Source organism: Pinus tabuliformis, chromosome 8 (assembly GCF_031772625.1).
Source record: "Pinus tabuliformis cultivar Carrire ecotype Pingquan chromosome 8, CPIR1, whole genome shotgun sequence".
In the NCBI taxonomy this organism is placed as follows: domain Eukaryota; kingdom Viridiplantae; phylum Streptophyta; class Pinopsida; order Pinales; family Pinaceae; genus Pinus; species Pinus tabuliformis.
In genome coordinates this window covers 873264665-873273604 of record NC_142294.1, presented here as the reverse complement: position 1 = coordinate 873273604, position 8940 = coordinate 873264665, and positions in this window count along the sequence as shown.

Below are 8940 nucleotides of genomic sequence, written 5' to 3'. Positions count from 1 at the left end.
AGAAGCATCCTCTTTCCTCTAGTTAGTACCTAGAGGAGTATCCATGGATTTGCAATCCTACATATGGAATCTTTGAATTATTTCCAAGATGTACTTCCCATGTCCAACAAATATTTCTCCATCTCCTTGCCACACCTCCAGCCCAGGAAGTAGTGCATCAAACCCATGTCCTTCATCTTTAACTCTCTTGCAAGGTCCTCCTTGCAAGGCTGGATCAACCTATCATCTCCTATCAGTGTCAAATCATCCACATAGGGATCTAAGATCAACAGACTGCCATCTACCATGATGTAGTATAGATTAGCATCTGTGTCATCTTAGTGAAGCCCAATCCATTGAGATAAGAATCTATGTGAGTGTACCAAGAACGAGGTGCCTATTTGAGACCATAGAGGGCTCTCTTGAGCCTACACACATGTGTCTCCCTACTTAAGGAATTGAACCCCTCAGGCTACTCAATGTAGATCTCTTTCTTAACCACTCCATCGAGAAAAGAATTTTTAACATCCATTTGGTGGATCCTATTGGAAAATCAAAGTAGTTATATTAGGGTTTGATCATCCTTTCTTGATAATTACTTGTGAGTGTTCTGGCTTATTTTAATTCTTTATCATATTATATTTCATCAAGCCATTACCATATTATGTGTGTATGAAGATCACAAAACAAGATATATAAGATATAGGCACTATGCCAGGGAAAAACCCCCCTCGAGGGGAAAACTGAGTCAAGAAAATTATTCCTTTCTCTTCACCCTAGAAAAAGACCAAACCTTCCCTCCACACCAAGTCAACCTCCCAGATCTTCGACCTCCTTTCCAGCAACTTCAACTAGGAAACAACGTTGGGCATCAGACAACTTCTGGCATCCATGAAACTTGGGAGACTTTGATCTCTCAAACTAGGGCACGAAACAGAGAGATAGAGGAACCAAAAGTTTGATTTTATTCTTCTCCTTATACTTCCCCAAACTTGAACTTCCTTCATCTTCCTTAGACCCACCTAGTCCTACTTCGCACTTCTCCAACTACTCTTGAGATATCGAACTTACTCGAGATGAGACGCTATAAATGACTTTGAATTTCTTGTATTTATAGGCTCCATGTGAGGTTGAATTAGTGTCCTTAGGCCGACTTGATCTCTTCTAGGACAACTTGGTGTGGAGGATATATAAATTATATTTAACTCAATAGTAAACATTTCTACATGATTCAAAAAGCCCAAGAAGGTCTCTTTGAATATACAATGACTTTATAAAATTAATATTAATCATAGGAGTCCACAATGGGGACTTTGACTAATATAATGATTCCCAAGCATGAAACCCATGCTTTAATAATTCATTGTTACAATAATAAAAAACATTTTCTTGACTCTTTTCACAAATACATTTCATGATTACTCAAATACATTAAATGAAGACTGAACCTAGTTACAATTTCCAACAAATTAATGAGTATCTTTCCACAAGGGAAAATATCTCCCTCATAATCAATCCCCTCCAACTATGAGAATCCTTTCACAAAAAAATTGGCCTTGTACTTCTCAATACTATCATCAGCTACATGTTTCACCTTATACAACCACATGGAACCAACAATTTACTTGTTCTCAGGTCTGGGCACCACCTCCAAAACATTGTTCTTCATGATGGAGTTATACTCCTCCACCATGGCATCTAACCAAACTTATTCGGAAGATTATTCTTTAAAAGAAGATGGCTTAGAATCAATCAACTCTAACATGAGTGTCATATATCTGGTATATCTATCTAGTGATCTCATTTATCTGTGCAAGGATCTAGGAAAGCCAACTTGCTCATGAGATTCCTGCATCAACCTATCAACCATTGTGGTCCTCTTCCTCCCTTCTCTGGAAGGCTCTGTGTGAGTGGGTGCCTCCACTCGGCCTGCTCTCTGCTCCTCCACATGTGGCTACTCCACATCATCCTCCTAGAATGTCCTCTTCCCTTTAATAAATAATTGACTCTATGGATCATATTGAGGCTCCTCCTTTGGAGATAAAATCTCCTCCTCTGGTGGTATTCTTATCTCTCACTCTAGAAAGATCCTAATGGATTTCTCCTTATAAAATCTCACATATTTCTTCATAACAGTCATATTGAGTGAATGTATGTACACCCAATAAATAAGAGGTGTCTCATAATATCCCAAAAACATCCTCCTCTCTGTAGTGGGCTCCAACGTTTTCTTTCTATCTTTGGAGACATGACAATAGACTACGGATCCAAAAATGCGAAAGTGGGATACATTTGGCATCCTCATAGAGAAAGCCTCTTTAGGTGTAATCATTCCAAGAATTTTGTGAGGGATCTTTTTCTGCAAGTAAATAGATGTATTGCAAGCTTCTGCCCATGGGGATAATGGAAATCCCTGGTCATGCAACATTTCTCTAGTAGCTCCTCCAATAAAACTATTTTTCCTCTCTGTAACCCCATTTTACTATGGGTTGTGGGGTGAAGTCAACTCCCTTCTAATACACTCCTTGGCACATAATTCTATGAAAGCATTAGACACATACTCTCCTCCATTATCACTTCTCAAGGATTTAATTTTCTTTCTAGTCTCATTTTCAACTAATGATTTAAATTCAACAAACTATGAATAAACATCATATTTCTTCTTCATGAAATATATCACCCATTTGTGGGAAAATAATCTATGAATATCACATAATACATGTGCTTTGTAGTTGAGACTATGGAAAATGGTCTCCACACATCTGAGTTAACTCGCTCCAAGATGGATCGATCTCTACTATCTCATCCTTGGAAGGAGGATTTAATGTATTTTCCCTGAGTGCATCCCTTGCAAACATAATGTTGATCAAGGGTGCATTTTGGAATTCTAGTGGTGATTTGTTGTATTATTTTCAAAGCTCAATGGTGTAGGTGTCCCATGCACCTATGCCAAAGCTCTCCAACATCTTGGCCATGAACATGTTTTTCCTTGCTACTCAATGCAGCACATGTATTAACCTCCAGCTTGAATATTTTTTTAATCCTAACACCAATCTGCTTAACCTGTCCAGTAGCAACATGCTTTAGATAAAACTTCTCTTTACTGAACACCACATCATATCATTTGTCTTCAAGTACAACTAGAGAAATTAGATTTTTCTTCAGACCAGGCACATACATTACATTCTTTAGGTGAGGATGAGAGCTTAACTCCCTCTTAAAGTGACAATGCCAATCCCTTTGGTACTATGTCTTCCCTCATCTCCAAGCTCTATGTGTAATTGTAGATCTTTCTCCTCTAATTTTCTGAAGAAATCCATATTTCCTCTCATATGAAATGAACCACCAGAGTCTAATTACCACACACAACCTCAAATAGTGCTTTAAATATAATAAATGGGGGTGAAATCCAACTCGAATTGTGATGTGAGAGCATCTCCTCTTTTTGTTGCTGCAGGATTCTTGCTAGATTTATTATGTGGACACTTGGTTTCATAATTTCCATACTCATGGCAGTGAAAGAATTTAATTTTACTGTGCTCACAAGATCATATGGTTTCACGGTCTATCCAACTCCTCCAAGTTCATCTCTCACCTAATTGAATTTGGATAGGTATTGAAGAATAGTTTCATTTTGATTCATTTGAATGTTCCTGAGCTTATCTTTCAAATCCGGCTTCCTAGCACCATTGCTTCTTTCGAATAGCTCTATAAGGGTTTTCCACGTCACAAAAGAAGTCTCCTTTCCATGAAAATTCAAAACCACATGGTCTTTGACTCCCTCTAGGATAATTCTCCAAGATTTTGTAGTATTTTTTTTCTATTAAGCCAGTGGTTGTGCATATGATGTTTTTGGTTTTGGAATATCTGTTTTTTTGTACTCTAATAATTCATTTGTGTCCAACATAGCTTCCATTTTGTCTTTCCAAGCACATAAATTATAATTTCCCTCCAATGCATACTCAAGACTCAATCCATTGAAAGATATTGTTCTTGCACTAAAGAAATCCCTGCATCACAAACTCTGTTATTCAAAATTTCTTTGAGAGATGATCAGGAACCTAGTTTATATGTAGTTTTCAATAGCTCTAATACCATGTAGAAATAACTTGAAATTTGCAAGTTCTAAAGAAATCACACTAAATCCAATAGACACAAATTTCTTCTACTAAATTATATGGAAGGAAAACTAACAATAGAAACACATGCAATCATTCAATAACAATGCACAAAGTTTTTTTTACTATGAAACCCAACTGGAAAAAACCACTCCTTTTTTTGTATTATATCAGATGAGAACAATGATCAATTACAATGACAGCTCCAATGCTTGAATCTCAATCTACATTGCATTTTGGATCTCCTCCAGACTTTGCTCCAGCCAATACTTAGCCAAAATAGGCCTCCTTCTTCTCTTATTTTGTTGTGCAATTCCTACTCGTAAAGAATAGGGAAAGCTCCTCTTTTCATGTGCATTTCCCAAGAGAATAAGATCACATGCATGCACAAACTTTGTACACTCAAAATAGTATACAATAGAATTACAATTGTGTAGTTTCCATCCACTTCACTAGGCAATTTGAATTGCATGCATGAGTAGTTATATTTTTAGTAAATTTACCATTTAACTAAGAGTTCAATGTTTTAACAACAGTGACAACTACTCAACTAAACTCATCCTAGCTTTATTCTAGACTAGAGCTTAGCTGACTGTCAAACACTAAAGATAACACCCCTAAATAGCTAGATCTTAGCCACCAACTTGCACACAACTCTACTACTAGTCCACTAACTCGAATTCACTAACTTAATTGAGTGATTTGGCCATGTCATTGTTGGTAACTACTTTCCAACTCATCCTATTGAAGTGGAAATTCAAATTTATTCATTTGACCAAGGCACAAGTCAAATGAAGCCTTTTCCTGCTATAATTTAATAATAATTATGCACAATAATGGGCATCAAAATCTCAAACTAACCCTTAAATTTGTAGAGAACATATTTGTGGACTTGGGCTAGTGACTTTGTTGGCTAGGACTATTCTAACTTCACGATTTCACAAGCCTTGAGGGTTGCATCTTGTGTGTGAAGGATAGTTGCAGGATTTTTATCTCTCGTTAGATACATTATTTCTCCAATAAAATATTGGAGGTAAGTTCAAAAAATTAAATCATCAGGTGGTTTCAGGTACCCAGGTATCAATTCCACAAGGGTATTAAATCGTTGATTCAATTCCATTACAAGCTCAGTTTCACCCTTTTGGACTATGAGAAAATATTTGTATAGCACAAAAAATACTTCTTTCCTCAATCCACCTGGATGAGAATGCATTGAAAAATTCATTCCAATAGTTAATGTCTTTCTCAAGGAGAGTAATGAACCAATATTTCGCATAAACCTTTAGTGATAAGGTAAACAAGGTCATGACTACATCTTCTTGGTATTCCCTAACATGATTATGAGTGTCGGCATATTTGAATTGATTAATATGTTTTTTAGGATCTTCATCCTTTTTACCATAGAAGAGAGGTATCTATTCATATTTTTTGGATAAAGGGTGAGGAGCTCCTAGAATATTCTCAAAATTCAAAGGGCACAGAGCATTTTGAATCCAGAGTACAATTATCCTCCTAATTCTTACTCTATCTATGAAGGGAGTACTAGGAGAACCCTCATTCCTTCGATGATATGTTAAAAGGGTTTGGGTAGCCACTTCCAGGGTTTGTCTGTATTGGAGTCACCAGCAAAGGATTTATCTTATCATTAGATATTTTCCTCTTCAAAGGAATGAAACTTAAAGATTCAACTTACAAGAAGGTAAGTCTAGCTTCCTCCTTGACAATGACATCAAAAATGTTGTTACAAAATCTAGTAGGCCTTGTGGAGGGGTACCTTACTTACAAGGAAATTACTAGACCAAATGACAACAATAAGGTAATATCCCACTATTACAACAGCTACTACCCCCTAATCTTTATGTATTTCCACAAATGGGATGAATCCTAGTACATAGGTCACCTAATATATGTTATATGCTTAAAGTTATAAGGTTCCTAAAGGGATTCTAAAGGAGGATGCAACTTAAGGATAAAGATCAAGTGATGAAGAAGAGGAAATGTGCTTCCCTTAGACAAGAAAAAAATAGAGCATGTTAGACCTAGGGTTTGAGTAATGGTGTGTTTTGACCACAACTACCCTACAATAGAATACATTTTTTTCCAAACATTCCATCATGTTCGAGCCATTCAAGTAGCTAGATATCATCATCATCTTTCAGCAGTCTTGTGGCCATTGTAAAAATTCCAAATTCTGCAGCCTTGTGTGGCCATTGTAAAAATTATTCCAGAATGTCTATTAAGCCATGTAAAACATCTAGGTAAGCTTAATATTTTCAATAAAGAGTTTCTCTCTATGGATTTTTTTACCCTCCACCAATTATCAACGTTTTATAAACCCTTATAATTGGAAACACTTTTCTCCCAAATATACCCCAAATATAGAGTGGGGATTGATGGTGATGTCTTAGGTGAGTCCTAGTGTATAGATTCAATGTAAAATATTATACTAGGACATGTATAAAATCTTGCAGAATTTCATTGTCTGTTGAGAAATCCATTAGGGAAACATTGGGTTTCTTATAGATTTGATTTCTCTTTTAATTGGAAATTTCTTGTGATTAGTTATTACTTCTTCTTCTTGTTATTATATTTTCATCATAAAGAAAATTTCTAAACTATGAATATCACAAAGACAACAGGAGAACACAAGATGTAGGCACTCAACCAGGGAAAAACCCTTATGAATGGGAAAACTAGGTCAAACTCTTCCACTAGTAGATTTAAATCAAATTGAGAAAACCAAGACCCTTTTTATCAAAACAAATATTCTTCTCCATCCACCAAGTCAGATTTTCATATAAAAATGTCAAAATTTAGTCAAAATATTCAAAGGTAAACTTGAATCAGTCCTTAAAAAATCTCGGTCTCTTCTGCAATCCTGAAGCTCGACTTTCCAACTTTGGCCCTACAATTTTCTTAGTTCCTTTACACATGTGATAGAATGAAACCCACTTCAAACTTCAACTTCTCCTTTGCTTGCCATTACTTTCTTATTTTCATAGAATAGTCCCTTTCCATGTGATTCACACTTCTTTCCTTCAAATTTTAGATTGAATATGTGATGTAGATGAGGTACACAGTAAGTTGAATATATCCTTCACATACAGTGGTTTGATGTTGTAATATGAGGCCAACCTGACATCTTGATTGAGGCCAAATTGAAGGGAGTGGAAGCCGAATTGGTGGAGGAGTATAAAACACATAAAGTGACTTTCTTTTCTTAACATAAGGAGCCCAAGAAGGGTCTAATAAATTCTGAATTTGACTGAATACACAAGCCTAGAAGCCTTCAATAGAGGCTTGACCTAGAAACAAATACATAGATCATGAAACCCATGCTCATAAATTTATTTTTTTTCTTTCATTTTGATAAATACATCATGACTCTAGTACAATTATGAAGACTGATACTAGTTACATTTCTCAACACTCCCTCTTAACTAGGGAGGTATTCATAATTATACATATATATAGGTACAAGTGTGAACTCAAAATGATATGTTCTCGAAGAGTCATATCATATGCAATGCTAAATATTAGATACTTGATCAAGGTATATAACCAGTTGGGACTAAGGTGTATTAAAAGATTATGCCACTATAGGTAGAATCAAGCTTTAGCTCTAACACCAAGCCATAGGGATCTAGGTATCATATCCAAGGTTAGACCTCCACAAGACCAATGATACCATTCCTACTTCGGGATCTAGACATCATCACAAGTCGACCAAATTTCCTTCCAAGTATCATACAGGCATGTAGCCCAAGATGCTTCATCTCTTCCTATAAATTAAATAAATATATCGACCATTCCAAGCATTCTTCCAAATGTTCAGCCTTCTTATGGAGAGATTTTCCTGTACAATCATAACCCCAATTAGCAACAAACATTCAAATATATACAAGTTAGCACAAACCTCTAGGGTCATCAAATATTTTTATGTTTCTTAGGTCATCACAATATCCAAACACATTTCTATGGAAGCTTCAATCTTCAATTTTTCAACAACACCAAATTTAGCCTCAACACTTCTTCCATAATTATATCTAAATCTTTTTTATAACTTCATTAATCATGAAGAACCATTTGTAGTGCTTTAGATTTTCTCTAGGCTCATTCTTTCTTCATGGTCTTATAGTTGTCACAATATTCCCTCCCTCTTAATGGGGAGATATACCCTTTCTTTATCCAAGCTTCTTCTTTATAACATAAACCTTTTTCTTCTAGCCACATAGGCTCTTTTATTTGTACCATCGTATCATCGGAGAAACTTCAATCTTTCAAAGCTTCATTATTTTAGGAATATTATTATTTTTTTGGAAACAATTTTATCTATCCATTTTTAACATCATCATCATTCTTACATCTCCCTTTTTCCATCATGCTCAACATCACCAATTCATTATCAAGTATGAGGTAAGCATCTTCAACATCTTGAAGACTATGTACTTGTAAATCTTCAACAACAAGTACAAAATAGTACAAATAAACAAAAGCATGAAGTTAACTTTATCTAAATAGGGTTAGCATGTTATTATAATGGGAGCATCAAAACAATCAAGATTTAGATATATAAAACCTAAACCTAATTTGGTTCACAATCAACAAGGGTTGTATATTTTATACCTTAGACTTTTAAAGGAACCTCAACTACGGTTTTGTCACAAACTCTAGATTTCACCAATAAAACTAAATCATGGAACCAATAATCAAGTTAGTATTCTAACATTTCATTATTATTCCCTACAAATTTATATCAATCTCTTATTAGGTTTTTTTATCGTAACGATATAAACATTAAACTTCAAAATTAGATATATAATAATTTCAATCAGGATAGGGT